Source organism: Perissodus microlepis, chromosome 7 (assembly GCF_051167445.1).
Source record: "Perissodus microlepis isolate ML-2025 ecotype Zambia chromosome 7, ASM5116744v1, whole genome shotgun sequence".
Lineage (NCBI taxonomy): Eukaryota > Metazoa > Chordata > Actinopteri > Cichliformes > Cichlidae > Perissodus > Perissodus microlepis.
In genome coordinates this window covers 45,663,171-45,685,049 of record NC_140467.1, presented here as the reverse complement: position 1 = coordinate 45,685,049, position 21,879 = coordinate 45,663,171, and the positions used below count along the sequence as shown (strand labels likewise).

Genomic DNA, 21,879 nt, shown 5'->3' with positions numbered 1-21,879 from the left:
ACTTTCTCTTTCAAAAAAAACTAGAAGGAAAAAACAAACAAAAAAGAAAAAAAAACAAAACACATGCACATTTATAGCAAAAATCTTGACCAAGAACAAGTAAACATAAACTGAACCACGAAAACAGTTTCAAATGCAGACCTCAATAATAAGAATAAAAAAAAATATCAAGCGTACTTTTTCTTCTTCCTGTTTTTTACTTTCTAGTTTATGTCACAGTCATTAATAATATAAGGTCAGACAGCGCCTGGATCAGCCTGTCTCTCTGACACGTTACCTGACATCACCCATCACCAGTCACTGGGCCTTTTCTATTTAACATCAGTGTACTTGCTGACCTCTATATAGACTTACTTTGCAAAGCAAGACATTCCCTTTGTCAAGCAAAAGACATCCAACTTGCCAAATCCATGTCTCTCTAAAGCTGCATTGGAACCAAAAAAAAAAAAAAAAAAAAAGCAGAAGAAGAAGAAGAAGAAGAAGAAGACGACGCTGGCCATCATGGTACAAGTAACCTTGCACCAAGGGTAACCTTTGTGCTTAGCAAAGGGCTCAGATTGTTCCTTCTGAACAGGAGGACGACTGCAGAGCACTCAGTAGTAACATTTGGTCCTTTTTTTTGCACAGATGATAATGACCAAGCAGATTAGGAAGGGACAAGCATTAATGGTTATCTGCTGTGCGGCTGCCGTCTTCAGGTTGTCATGGTGAAAACTAACCAATAAGAAAAAAAAATACAAGTCCACTTAATATGCAGCGCTGACACTCTTTTAAATCTCGTGAATTTGCGTTTTAATCACGAGCCTGAGAGATATTTATGTGACCTTCAAGGCTGAAAGCAGCAAAACAAGGGTCTGGTAAATCCCTCAGCTTGAGCCTGCTGGGTGTGAAGGTTAGATACCGAGATACCGAACACTCTTACACAGCCACTTTCTTCATTCCTACAAACGAAGCCAAAACATAAATCCCAACTGATTCCTTCCTAACCTGTTACAGGTCTGTTTAAAGCTAAAAAGCACCAAAATATATATTTTTAAATAGCTATTAATAGAAATCAGAACCCGGGAGATCAAGTAGGACAGCAGATTAGAAGATAAGAAACAGAAGCAAGCAGACACAAACATGGCTCGAGTCCTCTGCCTTCTTTTAGTATAGTCACCTCACTTGGCTGCTCTCTCGTCTCTCTCTCTCGAGGCTGACAGAATTATCTTCTGCATCAGAGCTGAGGCTGGGCCAACGCTCAGCACAGAGGACTCCATTTCACACAGCCAGCCCCACAGTGGCCAAGGAGACACGCAGCCAATCACGCTGGAGAATCAGTGGTATGGCCATCCACCATTTTGTGCTCCTCAAGGTCTTTGACTGTCCTGCTCAGCTGAGTGGAGCTGCCTCTGCTTGCTCTGCTATCTTGTTACACAGATGGAAGTGTTTAACTTTAAGAGCGCAGACCTGAGCAAGCTGCTTCTCCTCCTGTCGGTTCCTCTGCACGCTGTCATTGCAGTCAGCGAGAAAAGCAGAAGTGAAAAGTGTGGTTTTATGAACTGCAAAGATGGCCTCCTGCGAACCTGCCTTTTGCTGTTCTTCGGAGGGTGAAGACAAGAGCCCAGATCTGATTGTCGTGCATCTAAAACGCGGCTCCTTCGACCGCCCGGTCGAGTACACTTCAGAGGCGATGTCGCGTCCTGAACCTTCTGCGAGCGACATCATACTTATATAGGCGACCTAACGTGGTCTAATCAAGATTTCCATGAAAGAGGTTAGAGCTTCTTTTCTACACTGAAAAGCATAAGAGAGGAAAACTTGGGGCAACCCTCAGCAACACGATTAAATATTCCATCCAAAAATGATTAAGTGCACAATTTAATTAATAGCCTCAGGCATGATTATTTTTACAATTTTATATGGGAATAAGTAGATATATTTGGTTTTCTCGAGAGGTTTCTTCCCTTGAGCTTAAAAGAGAAAAAAAATCCTGCAAAAGATGTGTACACAAGTAGGCTAGAGCAAAAAAAAAAAAAAAAGTTGTTCTGCACACAACACATAAGTCAGACACATGAGCCTGAAGACATGCTTGAGTCAGAACGCTCCAAAGTGAAACATAAGGGTTCATGGGCTAAACAAACAAGAGTGGGGCAAGTGAAGGACAGATCTTGGAGAGAAACCAGGAAGTGTTTTTCCACAAGGACAATTAGGTCCAGGAAACCTTGCATTCCGTGCAGCCTTGAAGCCCATCTCTCCTAGGAAACCATTTCCTGACGTAAATCAATCCACTGCTGTCTCAGATAAATCGGCATCATCTCACAAAAATTGTCCATAAATGACCCCGAAGTTTTGCTCTTGAGGTACCAAACTTTACAATCGAGGGAAATGTTTAGTATAACTGAAATGCCTTCTTACTGTCAGGAAAATTACCCTCAGCTGGAGGCAACAGGAATTTTACTCCTGTTTTTCCATTTTACACATCAAAATGCCTTTTGGTTGTATGCTATTCGCCCAATTCACAAAAAAGTAAGGAAAGGGGGGGGGGGGGAAGGATTACATGAAAAGACTGCAAGATGCACTGAAGGGTTTCTTGTAAGTAGTGCTCAGTGGACAAATGCCAGAAAAGCTTGCAATGCTGACTTCCTTGTAAGCCTGACATGGCAGTTACTACAGTTACAAGGACTGGGTGAGGTTACAAGCTAGCCAGGATGGAGTGTTTCACAGTGACCATGAGAGGACACAGGAAGAAGCTGAAAAAAAAAGGGGGGGGGGTGTCAGAAAAATTCAAAAGTCAGCTGCAGGAAACACTGCAAACAAACTCTGTGAAGGTTCAAAGTTTTTTAAGAAGAAAAGAAGGTAGGTTCCTCTCCAGACCTGCTAAACCAACCTCTTGAGTCAACTCAACAAGTTTGAGAAGGGAAAGATGAGACCCATCAATATTAACTTACCACTGAGACCTCCTTTCCAAGCTCTTAAATATTTAATCGTCCTTGGACAGTTCTGTTGCTTCGGAGGCTGAGCCACTGTGGATCCCATCTACAAGACCACTCCTGTTTCTGCTCAATGAAGGCCTTGTCTGGTGGCACCACACTGCCCAAGGAACGGGCGTCTCCAAAGAATTTTTTTCTCCTTTTTTTTTTTTTTCTTCCTCCCCACCACAGGCAGCTCGAGACTGACAGAGCTGGTTCACTGTGTCTTAGCAGAGAACAGCACAAATCCTGAATTTAGGCTGGAAACCTGAGGACGCCGTGTAGACTGCTTAATTTATCCCACCAGACGAGCTGTCTCTTCAGCACGGCCACTTTAGACCTTGAATTTCAACAAAACGAGTCCCTCGCACGCCTAAAATATGCACGCTGAAAAGATCAGCAGATCTAGATAAAGGTAGGGCACAACTGCAAGCTTCACAAGCATTTTTTTTCTCTTCCTCGGGACACAGTTGAACTGTTGATGTTCTGATGGAAAGCAGAGAGGAGGAACCAGTTTTGCAGCAGTATAACGTCGCAACTGACAACAGAAACTGGAATGACACCTCTAAGAAGCTACTTCCTTGTTCCACTTAAACCCTGACATGATATTGCCTTTTAGTTCTTCAAATATACCCGCTACAGTTAAACAGCATTAAATTATTCAGATGGGCAGAGCAGGTTTGGGCATATTGTAAGAGCATGCATGTGTGTGGTGGCTACTTATGAAGGCAGGAAGGTCAGGAGAAAATAGTGAGGGTTTTTTCCCCCCTTGCTGCTGTGCTGTGATGACTGTGGTGTTTTGGATCTACACTTGCAACCTGGCCCTGCTGCTACACTTGCATCTTGTGAGCCATGCATCACGTCAAGAAAGCACTCACTGGAGCATTTCAATTTGCTTTTGTGCGTCTCCTTAGCCTTCTTCAGTGCCCCAGGTAGAGAAGAATGGAGACGTGCATCACCCAGTGTGAGTGAGTGAGTGAGAGATGGAGGGAGGGGAGGGAAGGACAGAGAGAGAGAGCAGCTGTATGCATGCATGTGTGTTTGTGTGTGTAGAGGGGGGTGATGAGCTTCATGACCACTTCCTCCGAGCATTCAAACCATCACAGAAGTCTCTCGTTTGATCCTCTGTCCTCTCTGTCAAGCTTTTCTAACATAATCCTGAAATACCTTGCAAACAAATCCAGTTATGTAATTCCTCCCCCCGCCACCTTAAAGCTGAGCTATGGTAACACTGAGTATTAAAATTTCCTTTCTATGCCGCGCTAAAATTCAAACAGTTTGATACGAGTGTGCGTTACATGCAAATATTCAGTCAGACAGAAAGTGGTCCATCAAAAAAAATAAAATAAAACCCAAAACACTACTGTCTGCTGCACCACATCACAAGTGAGAGGGGGACCTGATCAGAGATGATCTTGATCTGCTTTTCAGACCATTTATTACTAAACAAACAACAGCACTGCCCAACTGCCATTCTCCACTTCAAACTTAATGCAAATTAAGGCAACATTTGCTGGAATTACTACAGGTCCTGGAGGTGTAGTCTCTTTAGAACAAACAGTAATCGAGCAGTGGAGGGCACAGTGGAGGTCACGGTGTCACGGCGTTTGGTCGGGACTTTCAGAATAAAACAGGAAGAGTGAGACAACAGGAAGAAGGGAATGCGCATTGGGACATTCAGCGATAGCCTTTCAGTCCAACATGATGGTGCACATCTGCTCGTGTCATCACATGACTTCAGTTAAATCTTAGAAGATCATTCAGAAACATGCAGCTCAAAGACCCAACACATGTGCTCCCACACAGCCCTGCCCCAAGGTTTTCTGTACGTCACTGGTGATGATTACACCAGCAGAGAAATGCTTTTGTAGACACGAAGCGAGCAGAAGAGTGAAACACTAAACAGAGCAGCGGAAAAGTCCAGGATCAAATTTGAGTAGAGCATTCTGGCTCTGTGAAATTCTTAGTTTAGTCTCAGAAATACAAGCAGGAAAGGGGCACAAGATGTTTCCTCTTATTTACAGTCTAAATTCCAAGCCTATTTTGTTTACCAGCACACTAGTTTCCACTTACAAAATACATATTTCCCAAGGAGAGATTGATTTTAGAGATTGGCGTTACAGATAGTGGCCTTCCAGGCTATGTAAAAATACAGGAGCCACTTTAAGGACCCTGCGTTGTTCAGTTTTTAATTCATATGTGTGGCACATATATATATGTTACTGCCACACATGAGTGTCATTTGCCGAATTATAACAAAGAAATTCCTACAGGGAACTTCAGGGGCCCTCACAGAGTCCAGGGGGCTTTGGTATATGACTATAGGTCACCTGCCAGCGTAGTACGAATAGGCCACAAATGTGCTGGAGACTTGTGAAAGTTATTACAGGAACTGCAAGTGCAAAGAGAAGCACACTCCGAGCAGGAACAAAACACTGCGATCACGGGGGCTTGTTTCTGCAGAACATCCACCATCCACCTGACTGCATCCATTGCATTGCAGCGAGGCAAATGTGTCGCCGCAGCAGATTCCTGCCCGTCTCTGTCCTCTATTGGCTCCTCCTCGAGAACCTGTTTGCCCTGCCACGCCGGGGAGAAGGAGCCTCGCCACCATTTTGATTGCTCCTCTCAGCCTCGGCATTGTCGCAGCACAGTGTGTCAAGCTCACAGTCTCCTTGTCAGCAAGATTTCACACAGTGGCCAGGGGAACTGCAGAGCGTAGCACAACCTCACACACTCCCTCTCTCTCTTTCTCTGTCACACACACACACACACACAGAACGTCTACCCACACACAGACAAACACACTACAGCTTTCAAGCCCCCCCCCCACACTCTCCTGCCAGGCTGGTCAACAGACACCTTTTGGATATAATGTGTGAAAAGTCACCCAAGGCTTGCAGAGCGAACGCGGAGCGCATTGCAACCGAGAGGCTGTTAATAAATGACCAACAACCTCAATCGCAAGTCTAACATAAGTTTTCCAAAAGGACCCAGAATCTCAAAATAAGTCCCAAATAAGTCTGTAGAGCCTTGCAGTAACGTGCACAGTGGAGGCTCCTGCTTCCTTTGCAAATTATGGGGAAGCCATAAGGGAGCAAAATGTAAAGCACATTCATGACAGTATCTGAGCCCTCGTCTGACCAGAGCACGGAGTAAAAAGAAAGAAAAAGAAAAAAAAAGAATCATCTTGAGAACTTCCTTTAAGAAACTGTTTGCGACAGTCATTACTTCACCCTCACACACTCAACCAGGAGAGAGAGAAGAGAGCGAGAGTGTGTGTGTGTGTGTGTGTGTGTTGACACCACTTTTTGTTGAACATTAACTACTTGCATGGTCAAAACACTGCATTATTGAGCCTTAGGATTCCTGTCTCATCCATGTGCCCCCCCAGCCAATCACAAGCGCACACTTTCCAGAAGCCTCAGCAGTACATCTCTAGCAAAAATAAAGAAATATTTGAAAAGCAAGTTTTTCAAATCAAGATGAGTTAAACAAGCAAGCCGGGGGTTAAAAATAAAGAAGTTAACCTCGAAAGGCCCCCCCCCACACACAAACACACACACTGGAGGATCTAACCTCACTTTTTAGAGTTCTTCTGCTTCCTCTTAGACTAAAACTTCCGAGCTGAAAACGAAGCAGAAGAGGAGGAAGAAGAGGATGTGGCCGAGCTTTTCTTTTTTTTTACCCCCCCCTTCTCTCTCTTTCTTTCTTTTTCTAAACACAACCTTTGTTCTGGCGTGAGGGGGGGAGGTGGGGGGGAGATCCTGCCTATCTGACTCCAGGGCTCTCCTTGGATACTCATCTGCCTTCCTCCATTTTATGGTGAAGCCCTCACTAGTGTGACATACCTGACTTGAGACCAGTGACAGCAAATAGACATCCAAAACAGTGCAAGGGCACATGCGGGTTAACAGTGTAGCAAGAAGCACCCAAGGAGAAAAGCAAAAGAAGGACCAAAAAAACCCGTTTGAATAAAAAAAAAAAAAACATCTAAAAAGAAAGAGCAGAAGAAGAAGCCACACTGCGCTTTTAAATTGATTTCACGACCAGCAAGACGTGTAGTAGCTCCAGCACTGTGGACTCAAAAATCGCCACCACGTTAAGGTTTCCTTTTTAAAAATTGAGAGAAGCAAGGGGAGGTGGAGAGCGCATATAGCCTCCACACAGTGGACATGGCTTTTCATGGTGTGTGTGTGTGAGACTGGACCAGCGGCTATGCCAGCTCCACTGTGTCGCTAATGGAGGCTGGTTGGTAAAGGAGAGCAATCCGTGCAATGGCTTCTCCATGAAGCTAACGCGCAACAACACGCACGGCCGAAGGGGGGGGGGGTGCACAGCCGGGGCCAATAATTCCCCTGACCAGACATGTCAGAATAACAAAACACTGGCGCTCCGGTGCTGCCGAAACACGCAGGCGAGCCTCTTTACACCGCCGCGTCCATTTCCTTGTGTCACTTTGACAACAAACCGAAAGGCGACATAGCGAGGAAGCGCTAGGCTGGTTAGGATATTAACTGGGAAGCGAGAAGACCCACTTGACTTTGGCTGCACGGGTGCCAGCAAGAGCGACCACCCGATTAAAAAAGAGAGAGAGAGGAGAAAATCTCGCCCCGACTTCCTTCTCAGTGGTAGCATGGACCTCGACTACAAAAAAAAGGGGGAGAAACGAGGGGAGATCAGCTCTTTCCAGGTCATTCACGAGGCGCTCTCCAAATTATATCCCATGATCTACCATACCGACGTTCTCGCAGACCTTGAAAGCTCAGCCGAAATCTTGACGAAACTGGAAATATAGAGCAAGAGCACACACACAAAAAACTCACTGGTACAATCTTCTCCTCAAGCGATCCTCCCAAAAGTTGTCCTCCGTATTTCATGCGTGCGCTCGGTCGGTCTAGTGGATGATCGCCATCTTTCCTGCTTCTCCTTTGCTGCAGCTGCAGATGACCTGAGATCCGTCTGTCTCTGAATAATGAGCAACCACACAGACAAGGAAGACAATCTGCAAAGCAGGCTACACAAAGAAGTTTGGGAGACTAGCAAGCACCAGAGGGTGCACAAGAGTTTACGATGAGACGAGGGAGCATCAGCAGGATGGACAACGTCTGTGCCTGAGAAGCTCATCCTTCATCTAGACTGAAGTCAGATAGTCTGCAAAGCCTTATCAAGCGGCGCAGACCACCACCAGATACATGCGGCCACCGTCAATTTTATATAGGGTTGCATACCATGTCTGCAACGTCATGAGGTTATCTGCAGTTCACTTTGGTGGTGATGCTGCTTCCCAAGTCAACCAAACACACAGATAGACACATAGATACACAGATTCACTATACACACCCCGATATTAAAAGATAAATATAATTTAAACTATATATTTTTACACATCCCAATATATATAAAATATAGAATATAAAAAAATCTCTCCCAGAGACTGACAAACAAGGTTTATTGTTTTCATCCAAATAATAAAAAATCAAGAATTCAAAGTATTCTATTTAAATTAAATTAAACAATTAATTATATATAATTCTATATATGTATATTAGATTTAATATTTTTTAATATATATTTTGTGCTTACTTGATTGATAGTCAGAAAAAAAAATAGGTAAATGGCTGATGAGATGCAGTTTTCTGTCACTTCCCTGTTTCTGTAGACATGCGGCACGCAGGCTGCTGCTGCTGCTGTGTCCACCAGCCACTAACAAAGGAGGGAGCCCAAGACAAAAGGTGGTGGGTCCTGCTCAGATGTATGTCAGTGTAAACGGTGGGTGGGTGAGTGGGTGGGGGTTTGAGCGGCAGGAAGGGCACGCATGGGTGGGTGGGTAGTGAGAAGAAGAGTCTACCTTGAGTGGTTGAGTAACTACAATGCGAGCGGGGAAATGTGTCTCCCTCGATGACTTTTTGTTGGGAAGAAGTGTATATTTTTACCTGTTATATATGCTCTTTCTTTTAAATCGATGCTGTTTACATTATATCTCTGCACAATATTTCTGATATGGCAACAGCTTATTGTCACACACTGCATGTCTGAATATTTAAAAGCTTTGTATGATGTCAGGCACTTTGATTTTTCACATAAATGCAGTTGCAGCTGCAGAATTGGGCTGAAGTTGCAAGTATTTGCTTTAAAGCAAGCGTCTTTTGTCATTGGTAGTTTTTACTTATCAGTTAACCTAAAATGAAATGAAATCATTTTTTAAATAGTTTATTAAAAATGGAGATCTGTGTTTGGTTCGGCAGCAGTTTGGTGGCTCTGTGTATCTCGGAGACCTTGTTGTGGTTCTTCAGTGGATTTAGGCTGTCTCGTTTGCTTCTGTTTTTTCATGTAATCCCAGTCTGATTCCATGTTGTTGATATCAGGGCCCTGGGGGGGAGGGGAGGGGGGGGCAGGGTAGGAGGTAATACCATCTGTTTCTGGACTCTTTGTTCTTCTTGTTGTTGAAGATCTTTGGTGCAAGCACTGTGTGTAAGCCATGCATTATACAAACCACCCAATAAAACTCAATTTCCTTTCATTGCATCTACTTGACTACACTTGTATATGTGTAAATAGTGGTAAAACGTGCTTATTAATACTGTACAGTATATGTAATAGTTGCGCTATGTTCATCTAAAGGCCGATGTGATTACTCTTTAATACTCACGCAGAGTAATTACTTCACTCTACATGATGTGCACAAGGAGATTGGTTGTTTGTGGTTTTGTCTTTTCAAGACAGAAGACAGAAAAGCCCATCTGCCCTGATTGTTCAAACAAAGATCTGAGATGTTTTGTGTGCTTCAAGGTTTTATTCATTAAGCAAAAAGTGAAAAAAAAAGTCGTTTGGATTCCAGAAACTTTTCCTTTCCTGTGACATTCAAACCCACGAAAAACCTCAGCCACAAATCTTGCGAGCATGCTCACTGGTGATTGTTGCCTGATTTACAGGCAGAGACACAGAGAGGAATTAAATTTGTGTAAGATACAGACGTAGTTAATCATGTTTGACAAGTGTTGATGTTGCCTCTTGCGAGGTTCGGTTATGAATTATGGATTGTGGAATGCATATTTTTTTTGTCTTGAATTTAATAGAAAGCTTGGGTTAGCAAATTATATTCAGTCACTCTTTCTATCACCATCGCCGCTGCTCGTGTCAGCAGAGCTAATGCTCGAGTAGATTCTCCACAACACTACTAAGCAGTGTGATACAAGTGGTGTCTAAAATGTGACACCTTGTGAGCCGAGTCATGTGCGAATATGAAATGTATACAGTGCTGTTAAGCATAAGGTGACAGATGGAAACAGGACTCTGCCTTTGTTAATGCACTTCCATTGTGCCAGTTCTTCTGTCGCCGTGACGTACATAGCCCCATGTATTTCCCAAACACTGTGGCAAATGATCATTTGGCCCAAAAGTGACTTCCCCCTCCTTCAGGGTTATTGCTCATAACCTGTGTTATATATTTTCTTTTTAAGTCAGAGCATCTCAAAGAAAAAGAAACACACACACACACAAACAGAAAAGGCCTAAGATATTCATGCCAAGCATTTTTGATGTCTCAACAGATCTTTGAAGGAATGTCTCTGGAGTAAAAGACTTGTGAAATATACACACCTGCGCAGACGTACACACACTCTGTTGACAGTGAGTCCTTTGGGTGCCAGGTAGCAGCCGGGGTTTATCACGCTGCTTGGACATATGGCTGCTGCGGCAAATCTGATTAATATGGGATGGCCAGGAGACCAGCGTGCAGCGTGGGACAGACTGCGCCAGGACATCCCCACTGGTCCGGCCTCCCCCTCACACCGTGCCAGGCCTCCACCCGGCGCAGCTAAAAACAGACCCGTCGTCAGGGATTCAGATGGTCTGAGCAGTGGGAGAGCGGGAGCAGAGGAGGTGTTGTACAGATTTAGAAGGTGACCGATGACTTTTTGGATACGTTTACATCAGCGTGCCACCATTTCAGTGTAAATATTTACTGCTAATTAAAAACGAGGGTCTTCAGTTAATTCAGTCAATTATTTCTTAAGAGTTTTGCAAATAAAAAGAATCAGTTTAACAGATATTTTGTGTTGTACATGTTCTTAAATGCTTTTAGGAGTCTTTTGGAACTCAGAAACACTTAAATCGAGTCCTACAGCATTTGGGTCAGCAAAAGTTGCTAGATATGTGACCACACATAGACGGAGGTGATACAAGCGGATAAAATGATTGCTGCTGTTACGGGACTTTTCATGGACATCTACCTTCAGCTACAGGTCTAAACATGCTGCCTGTGTCCTCTTAAATTCTCATTTTCCCCCCCTTTCACAGCATAACAGCACACGTACGTTCACAATGAGCACAACAAAGTGCACACGAACTGTTTGTGCCGGTTCTGTCGTGACGTAATTTTCTTGTAATCAAGCAGGCAATGAAATAATTATTTCAGTTGTCGGACAGATTTTTAAATGTGCGCTCCGTTTAAATGTACGAGATTATGATGAAAGAAAAAGAAATTCATACAGTTTCTTTCTGTATGTATTTCCCAGAATAACTTCTTTTAAACTGTCATTGCATTTTTGATATATCTCTTAAATTACAAAACACACCATTACAATGTGTATAAAGTGGAAATAAATCCACTAACTGCTGCCTGCAAGGACCTTTAGACAGAGATGTTACATTCAGCAAATTACCACGGCTTAGGCCTAAATGGATAAATGATCCTGAATTATTAATGCTTGAACTACTATTTTATATAGTTAAGCCCTTTAACTGTCTTTATATGTCTTTTAAGGATTACCAGAAACTGTTGCGCTCCTCCACTTTTTTGTGAATGTTTAACTTTCTTCCAGAAGCCTGAACATCTTTCTGGCAGTGTTTATTTTAAAGGAATAGTATTATATTTTGTATACAATCTTTACGTAGGAGTAATGAATAATAGGTATTGATTTGTAAATAACTGGCCATGAACAACTTGGACTTATTACATAATATTATGCTACGGTATATTTTTTACTAACTGGGCAGCTCAATCTCTTTCTGTTGCTATGACACATGAAAGAAAGATAAACATGAAAGGTAAAAGTGAGGTCAGAAGTTAAGTGTGACATGATACTTGGATGCAAAGTATAATCCGATATTTAGAATCCCCATATAAGAAGGTCATTTTTGAAATGTTGCTAATACAAACAAAGTAATTTCAAAGATAGGGTCAAACCGTCATAAAAAAAACTATTTGACCTTGATGAAGAGGTCAGAGGTCCAAAGTAATGTCATATTTAGAATCCCCATATATCATTGCCTTTGCCTATATGTTGTTAATACAAGTGTGATGGCTGCATGCAACCACACAATTGAGATACTTAGGTAATATTCATTTGGTCTTTTGTCTTATGTTTACGTTATGCTCTAAAGCAGCGGTCCCCAACCTTTTTTGCGCCACGGACCGGTTTATGCCCGACAATATTTTCACGGACCGGCCTTTAAGGTGTCGCGGATAAATACAACAAAATAAAACTAGTACCGGTACCGAAAAAAAGAAAATTTATTCATAACACACGTGAAAAGACCCAGGAAAACCGAGTAAACGATAAAAACGATAACAAAATAACGCTGAAAACCGATAAAAACCCTGAAAACTATACATTTCACACCTGAGCCTCAACTCTCGCGGCCCGGTACCAAATGACTCACGGACCGGTACCGGTCCGAGGCCCCGGGGGTTGGGGACCGCTGCTCTAAAGCTTCTGTGATCATAAGTTAACTAATTTGATATTTTGAGTTTACCTGTAATGCATGACAGCACTAAGCTATAGCCCAAATGGTGGCATAGACTTTGCTTTGCATTGTTTGTTATTTTATATAGGTATATGTTATATTGATTATATTTCTGCTCTTTCTGAGTTACCTGACCTCCGCTCCAGTCCTTCCTGGTTTGGCTGAAAGAGGAGGCTGAGGGTGGAGCTGGTTTAAATGCAGAAGCCAATAAAGTGGACTGGACCATCTATTGTGATCATGCAGGGGGAATGGGGTTCTTCTTGAATGATGGTTAGCTGTTATCTCTTTAGTTTTCACCTTTGGTGTATATAATGGTTTATTCATTTGCTATATAACTGGAGCTGTTTCTCATTTGGGCAGGTCAGTTTGTTGAGTTATGTTTTTGTTAAGTGACTTTTGAGTAGCGTTCTGTTAAGTTAACCTCTTTTTATGGGCCCACTTGGTTCTTAAAAACTTTTTTTTTGTTATTTTGAATTTTTGTAATCATCTTGTCCTTTTTGGGGGAATAATAAAACCCATTTTTTTTGAAGATTACATTTGTGCCTGTGTGTTCCTGGCTGCTTGGATCATGACAACAAGTAATGGGAGTAAGAAACATTTTTAAATCTCTGTATAGCCTTATTATCACTTTAGATCAATCTATTAAGAGATCAGAGGTCAAATGTACAATGATATTTCTAATCTTTATGTGACACTTTTTATATGTTGACATTACAGGTGTGTAGAAATCATAATTTCTGTTATAAGGCTGCTTTTTTTTTTTTTTTTTTTCCTTCAAATTTTTAACCAATAACAGTATTGTGGCATGGTGGTTATGCCAGTACTCTTACTCTTGCCGCACAGCACGAAGGTCCTGAGTTCAATTCCGCCATCAGGCCGGGGTCTTTCTGCGTGGAGTTTGCATGTTCTCCCCGTGTTTGCGTGGGTTCTTCCTGGGTACTCTGCCTTACTCCCACAGTCCAATGACATATAGGTTAATTGATCAATCTAAATTTCCTAATAGGTGTGAATGTGAGTGCGAATGGTTGTGTGTCTCTGTGTGTTAGCCCCGTGACAGACTGGGGACCTGTCCAGAGTGTACCCTGCCTCTCGCCCTATGACAGCTGGGATGGGCTCCAGCGCCCCTGAAAAAATGATAAGCGGAAGCGAATGGATGGATAACCAATAGCTTATTAAGTAGACCTTGGTGGATGTAAGCCAAGTTTTAATAAATTGTCAACACGACCCAACTCTGCACCCCTACAAAGTGTAATCCGAATTCTCCAAAACATTTTGCCTTATTGTATTTTCAGACAGAATGATTCTCACGTAAGCGCGCACGTAAACGCCATCAAAAACATATCATCCGTGGCAGCAGTAATCAGGAAGGGGGCAAATACTTTTTCGCAGCACTGTATCTTCATTAGTATTTGCATTAGTCTCCCCAGTTTCCCCCTCCTTGTCTTTGTGGTTCTTTGTCTCATTCTTAAGTGTTAGCATTTACGCTCATGGTATACTGAGTTCATGGTCAGTTCCTTAACTGCAAGGTGATCCCTCTACCACCATGCTTGTGAATTTTGGCCAAACATCTCCACGTTGGTCTGTCCAAAGGTTTTGTGGTTTAATTCCTCATCTGTGTGTCATGGGGCTCTTTGTGCCTAAATCGTCCTGTCTTCTCTGTTTTTGAGTATCTATTATACTCCCCAGCTGTGACCCATGCCCCCGCTCCTTGTTTCTGTGAGAATTTGGTTTTTGCATTTAATATTTGGTGTATCTTGATCAGCCTCAATAAGTTAAGTTTGTTAAGTTTGAATCCTGTATTTGGATCAAAACTCTGAATCTCATGTCTTTGGGACAAAGAGCATTTTAAATTTTGTGCTTCCTAGCAATTTCCGACAGCAGACAAAATAATGGACTGATGCAAACATTTCATTAAAGATATGAAAGGTATGACATGCTAAAGGTAAGAAGAACTAGACAAATGGTATGCAATGTGTTTACTTCAATTAGCATTTAATACATATGAAGCAATTTATTTTGGTACACATCTAAGTAGATTGAAGTTTTTTTTTTTTTTTTTTTTTCATGTTGACCTACATACATTGTTTGAAGAAGACATTTATTTGTCATCTGAACATGACAGAACCACCTTGGCATTAGACTGTCAGAAAACTGCTGCCCAGTGATTTTCATAACCTTTCCATAACTCATTTGGCTATGATCTCCTAATCTGTTGATGTTATCAGTGAATATATTACCTTTCCAAGGGCTGAAGGATTGCTCTGCCATTCTTGCTTATGCTTCACATCCCTCATGGTTGACTGACTGACCCACTGATGGCACTGAAGTAAGAACAATCTGTGTATTAGGACTGGATGCAGTACACATGGGTAGATCCTGCGCGATTTCTCAAATGATTAGCAAGTAGGCAAGTCATCGGTTAAAGCACAAAAAACATCCCAAATGCTTGCTCATAAATGGTATTTCAAAAACACGATTCAGTCTCTATCAGCCACCTGACTCAGCTGGTCAGCTAATAGTAGCACTTGCCAATTTTAATCTAATGTCTTTTTTGTGTTCACTTTTGCACAAATGAAAATGTTTTGTTTGATATTGTTTAAAACCTGATTAGATGGGTTGCTATATATTTTTGAACAATAGAAATATCATTATGGGTGTGTGCGTGAGTGGGTGATGGTGGTTAATTTCTCTTTGTGATGAATTTTATTGCTTTCAAGATCTCATTCTGACCTCACTGAAGTGATTGTATCTGATAATGCCATTAACCACTGCTCTGCAATTCTCCAGAGAACAATCAGGCCACTAGAATAGAAAATACTTTGATTTCTGAAAGAGGTGTGGATTTTTCTCAGTCCTGATTTATCAAAGGAGAAAATTGACTGCACTATATTTGCCTCTAAGTAACTAAATCATGCATTGATCTGTCCACACCTGCTAAGCCTTTCATTAGTATGCCAATGGCTGATGGAAAGAACGAGAGTAAAATTAATTGGTAATAATAAAAGAATCACTGATGTTTCATAAGCCCTTTTGTCATACGCCATTTGTTGTTGTAAACAGCAATAGAGCAGGGCATAAAACTATTCCTTTGATATTTAGCCATTATACAACACTGTGAAATCGTCTTTAGCCACCCCTCATTTCTTTAGATTTTGATGGGAAATGGGTTATCTACTGAAACATACAAACATGAATGGAAACAGACTATATAGGGTGACTGCAGAGTTCTGACAAATACAGCTCTACAACTCTAAAAAGCCTGAAAGTCAATTTGTCACCTTTACTGTTCAATGCAGCCCGAACTCTTAGAGCCATGCTTTCTTGTCATTTGTTAAGTAGTCTTCAGGAATCATTCTCCCGGGCTCTTGTAGGACATTTAAAGCTCATCTTTGGATGTTGGCTGCTTTTTGTTCTGTTCTCTGTCACAGTGATCCCACTCTTGCATCAATAGCGCTAAGGTCTGGGCTGTGGGAAGGCCAGTCCATGACTGCTAGTGTTCCACTGTGTTTTTCTATCCAGGTGTGCTTTTACTCTACTGGCAGTGTGTTTGGGATCATTGTCATGATGAAAAAATGAAACTGAATAGTATTGCATATTGGATAAAAATCAGAAACTGCTTTTCTGCATTTATAATACCATCAATTTTGACAAGATCCACAACACCACTGGCTGAAATGCAGCCCCAAACCTTTACTGATTTACTTTACAGATGGTCATAGACACTATTGTACCTCACTGTACTCCTGACCTTCTACTATGCACTGGCAACATGGATCAACAGAAGGGCCAGATACATCTCTTAGGCTCAGTGTCAGGTCTCTGCAGGATTTCTTTCCTATGTCTTAAGGACATGACTTTCACATACTGTTCTACATGCCATGCAGATATATGCAAAGTTTGCTAAGCAAAGTAATAATCTGAACATAGTAATGTAGCAAATATTACACCTGCTAAACATCAGTATGTTCATCACATGTTGCTATGCTGATGTTTAAGCTAGCATTTTTACTCAAAGCATTCTTTAGTCTGTTACATAGTCTGTGACTCTTTGTAGCTTCATTTAAATCATTTTGAGGTACATCTTAAGCACGAGAGGTGTTACACAAATACATTCCACTGTTGTTAGTATTATATTATTATGTTGTCCTTGTCTCATAGGCCATCTCAATTACACATACAACTATTGGCAGAAATTGATGTTGACAGTAGATAGATGATGCAAATGCAGAAAGTAAAGACATTTTGTGCAGCCAATATAAAATCTACGCATACTGCTTCACCCAAATCTGCTTGCATCTTCTTTCTCTGTCGCTCCCTCGTACTTTTATCTATGTTTCTGTCTGCTGGCACAGTCCAAGGTGCCCAGTCTTTATCCCCATCTATGCAACAATAAATCTGCTCTGCCACAGGAACTTTAAAGTCCCCAGGTGAGAGCTGCGCAAGGAAGGCCCTCCTATCAGAGAACAGCCAAGCATATAGTGGACAGTGTCATCTCTGGGATTAAAAACTGCTGCATCCACTGTTCCCCTGGCCCATTGACTGATGGATAAAGCCTTGGACTTCACCTTATTGAAAGAAGGAGAGAGCGCCCGGGGAGCCATGAAATCCATAGACCCTTCTTTAAATGGGTTTGTAAGAGGCTTCCGCCTAGCAAACCACGGCTGAAAGAGCCCATTAAATAAAGCCCAGCTCCTCACCGAGGAGCTGGGGCAGATTCATCAGAGAGAAGAAGGCAAAGATAATGATTGCTCATGGCCAGATGTGAGACGGTGGCTCCACTCACATGCCACGTGGGACAAAGTCAGTAACAGCAACAGACACACAAACAGTCTTTTCAAACTCATCTCTAGTTGAGAATTGTGTTTGCTGAAGCAGCTACATGCAGACAGATATATGGACACACAATATACCCACAGATCTGAGATATACAGAGGAGAATGGGGTTGGACATTTTTTTTTCTTAAGCAGTCTGAAAGTGTTTTATTAACCACCTTCAGCTGATTTAATCAGTGACCTTAGGTTAGTAACATGGAAATGAGTCTGCAAAGCACAAACCATAGCATAAGTCAATTTCATATATCCAACTGTTGAGTCAAAGTGGGGAACTTTTTTCCTCTCTCTTTGGTTTGGTGAGACCTTCACGATGAGAGGAGATTGACCGCAGCCGGGGCAGATTTGAATATCAATGCGGTCAGATAGGATGGAAAGGTGCTGGAAGGAGGGAGGAAACAGCCAAAGAGGGCCTCTGGCAGGACAGTGGGAGAGATGGCGAGAGAGATTTGTCATTTGCTCTCCGTTCCACCTGCTCCCTTGTCATGCATCCAGCCGGGGGGGAAATACGCCCTGATGTCTGAGGGAGACATGAGGGGAAAGGGGTGAGTGAGGTGGGGGGATGGGGTGGAGAAGAAAAGAAGCAAATAGATGAGGAGAAAAGATGGACGGGGCTGAGAAGGAGACAAAGGAGGGTGAAATAGAAGAAGAAATGGACAGAGCTGTTGAAAAAAGGAAGAAAATCCATGCATACCCAAGCGTATCTAAGGTGCCAAGTCCTGAAATGCAAGAGCTAACTACAAGGGCTGGCAGGTATGCAAATAGGAGGATGTACCAGTGCGCCACCAGATTACTTTTCCTGCATTTGCTATTCATATATTTGCAAGGTGACTCACTTCAGACAAAGCAGGTGATCAAGAGCTCTTTCCTTTTCCCTCCAGCTCTCCTCTTTCTCTCTTCCTCCACATCTGAATAGCGAGGAGAAGAGGAGAGCAGGCAAGTAGTGATGGATCCACACCCTCAGCAGGAGTCATAAGCCTTGCAAAACCCGCAGCCAACAATTGCATGCCCTCAGATTTGATATGTATTCCGTCAGCAAACCCCATTTAATCCATTTTCCTGTCAGCCCTCCTTAAAAGCATCTCAGCTACTACAAGGAGAGTTCAGAGTGTAGGAGAGAGACAAACAAGGCACCAACATCCAATCACTGAGAAATGTTTTATGTTTTCAACTTCACACTCATCACTTTTGCTTTTGATGAATGATTCTTTTCACATTTTTATCTTTATCTTTTGGAGAGTCAAGAGTGTACATAAAGGGATGGCCTTCCTTAGAGCACCAAAGCATCCAACATATCTATTTTCTAATAAAAGAGGGTTCAAATTGACTGAAATTCTTTTGGCACAAAGAAGTAAGCTCAGTCTGAACTGTTTTCTGTTGTTCATTTAGTGAATATGTAGTGCCTCTGCATAAAAATATATCAATATATTAACAATACAATATTCATAGTGTAAATTACATATTCACTACCATCAGTGGGAGCTTTCATCATCCTCTCTAGTTCTCATCTTAGCTCCTTTTCTTCCTTTAGCCTCTCATTTTCTTTCTCTTTGGTGTTACTAGGTGGTTTGCTTACATGTGCTTCTCCTTTGTCCATTACTGTGCTCGCTCCTTGGCCACTGCTTATTTATCTTGCCAGATACAAAAATCTCACGGGATCCAAGCTACGCTACTTTCAACAATTTGTGGTCTGCAAGGGTTATGCTGGGTTATATAAGTCTGAGTCGGATGCGTGTCACGCAAGGTGTTGCACACCACTAAAGAAGATTCACTGGCTGTGCTTGACTCAGAGACTGGCTGGTCTACTGAATTTCATTTTTTAAGTTAAATGTGACTATAAGATATTAATAAAAGCATTTCCATGTAAAGAGGACCTCAAAGAAATTCAGTTTCGAACCAAGGAAGAGCTCCTACTCAAATGCTGCTGTCACAGACATTTATGTTTCACTGCAGCACACTTGCAACACGAGATACGTAATAGTTTTCCACCTTTTTGAAGCTGCAAGCGGTGAAGGTGGCTGCATAACTGGGTGTGAAATAAGACATGAAGTCACTTTGTATGGATCATCAGATGCCAAAATACTGCATAGCACTTTATAATCCTCAACATTTTTATCTTTTCTTTTTTTTATCTTCTATTAAAGTATTTGACCATGGACAATGTTGCACCTTGGCAGATAGAAGTCGAGCAAATTCAAAGTATTTTTGAAGTTTTGTGGAGTTCATTTCGTTTTAAACTTACTATATTAACTGACATTCTCTATTCCAATGAATCAGAAGACTTTGTTTGAATGGTTGCTTGGTAATTTGTTAGCAGGAGTAATCAAAAGGATTTACATTTAAAAAAAATTATATTTTGCTGCTTTAGCTGTCGGACAGATGGCTTTGTATCTGACTAGAATACGCTGGTATACATAGAAGTTTGTGAACAACTCAGTGATTGCAAGGTGCCTGGATCCTGTGGTTGTCATGAACCTTTAACATTTAACATGCTAACTGAGGCCTGCAGAGTCTAAGATGCAGCTCTTGAGTGTTTTCCTGAGCTTTGCATGATTTGACCTTGGGGTGAATTTTTAGTGATGTCCACTCCTGGGAAAACTGAAACTGCCTTGAATGTTTTCCACTTGTGAATAATCTTTCTCGCTGTAGAATGATGGACTTTAAATTGCTTGGAAATGGCTTTTTATAACCTTTTACAGATTGATGGGGAGCAACAACTGTTTCTCTAAGACATAATCGCTGTTGTATTTCCTGCTTGCCTTTGTGTTAACACATGCCTGAATACTCCAGAACAGCAAACTCCTTCCGCTTTTATAGAGGTTCTCACACTTGGTGGTGATCATTTAATCCAGTGCTTTTGATTAGCAGCAGCTGACTGCTTCCTACCCTCTTGATTCTGTAAGACTGCACAGTTTTTCACCCAGCTTCTGCATTTTTCCTTAATCTTTACTAAGTAAATAACAATAATAAATGATAACATGATTTAATAGGTCATGTGTTATTGTTTATCTGAGGTTATTTTTACCTATATTTAAGACCTAGTAAAGATTAGGAAAAAAATGATTTCATGAAAGGTAAAAACTTTGTACTTGTGCCTGAAATGGCTTTTTCTCATGGGACTTTTGGCCACATTGCAGTAATGACCCCACACACATTACGTGGCACTCAGTTGTAATGGAAAACAACCAAAATTAGAATTAAAATGAGTAGAGCTGAGTTGTGTCAAGCTGAGCTGAGTAGGTACTAGTGAAGGAGAGGCTTTTGTTTTTCACATTTATTTGTTCCATCCTACTTACCATCTATTTTCTAATTGGTTCTAAACACAAAGTGAAGGGCTGGTGGGAATGTTTTTTAAGCTTTTGCAGCTGATTATATTAAAAAAGGTTAAACCACTACATTATCATTTACAGTGTGTCAGATATCGCCTTTTTGTCAAAGCTACCAGCATCTCAGAGACACCGAATGATAAATATCTGCAGAAATTTCTGCCAACCAATAAATTTGTACACAACAGCAGGACTTAAATGTTACAGGAACATTTAAGTCATTATTACCTCTGAATAATTAAGGTTGGTGACTGTAAGAAAACAACAACATTAGACTGTAAAATAAAAACTTCGATCTGAAGAGTCAGAGGATTGTTGAAGTCTTTTAGAGTCATGCATAGCAGTACCAGATGTTTCAATATGCCAACACTGTCATCCATGGAGACACAGTTGTAGTGTGACTAAACAGCACAAATGTTGCTATAAGATGCATGCCTACAGCCTAACCAGAGAAACTCACACGAATCAAGCATACTGAGCAGACTGACTGAATAACTGTGTCTATACCCCACCTCAAGCCTCCGAGGGCCTCTGCCTGTTAAGATTCAAGATTTCATTCCAACAATTCTATATTATGACATTCTTGTAAGCTGTCAGTAAAAAGAGAGGAAAGCGCGGTGAGAATAACGTTGTACATTAAAGCCATGAATTTGTAAGTGCCATCATGAGGGGATACAGCACATAAAGAGCAAATCTGTGATGCACTCACGGTGCTTACAAAATACCACTGTCTCTCCAAGGTCACATCTTTCCACCAAGGATGTCATGCAATCAAGAGAAATAAATGGAAATCTCGCACCATCCTGAGGAGGGGAAAACCACAACAAACACTGGGCTTAGGAGGAGCTAAATACCGCGTACATACATACATACATTTTTATAAAAATAACCACTTTTACATATTTTTTAATCATTACTATTTTTGTGTTTTAATTTCAGGACAGAAAACTGGCAGTGATGCTTGAAAATGTCCATGTCAGTTTGAGACGGGAGACCCCACATTTGTGAATTTCATATTGGGG

At 41.6% G+C, this 21,879-nt stretch overlaps 1 protein-coding gene across 5 annotated transcripts in view; it reads right to left on the bottom strand.

Moving 5' to 3' along the window:
* The window catches only part of znf462 (zinc finger protein 462), a 55,341-nt gene extending 47,224 nt beyond the window's left edge, over positions 1-8,117 (bottom strand). For 2 of the 5 annotated variants that reach the window (XM_084935378.1, XM_084935382.1), the window contains exon 1: positions 7,778-8,117. The gene's annotated coding sequence lies outside the window, so the exon portion shown is untranslated. The other 3 variants (XM_084935380.1, XM_084935381.1, XM_084935379.1) reach the window with 3 other exon arrangements.
* Positions 8,118-21,879: the final 13,762 nt, after the last annotated feature.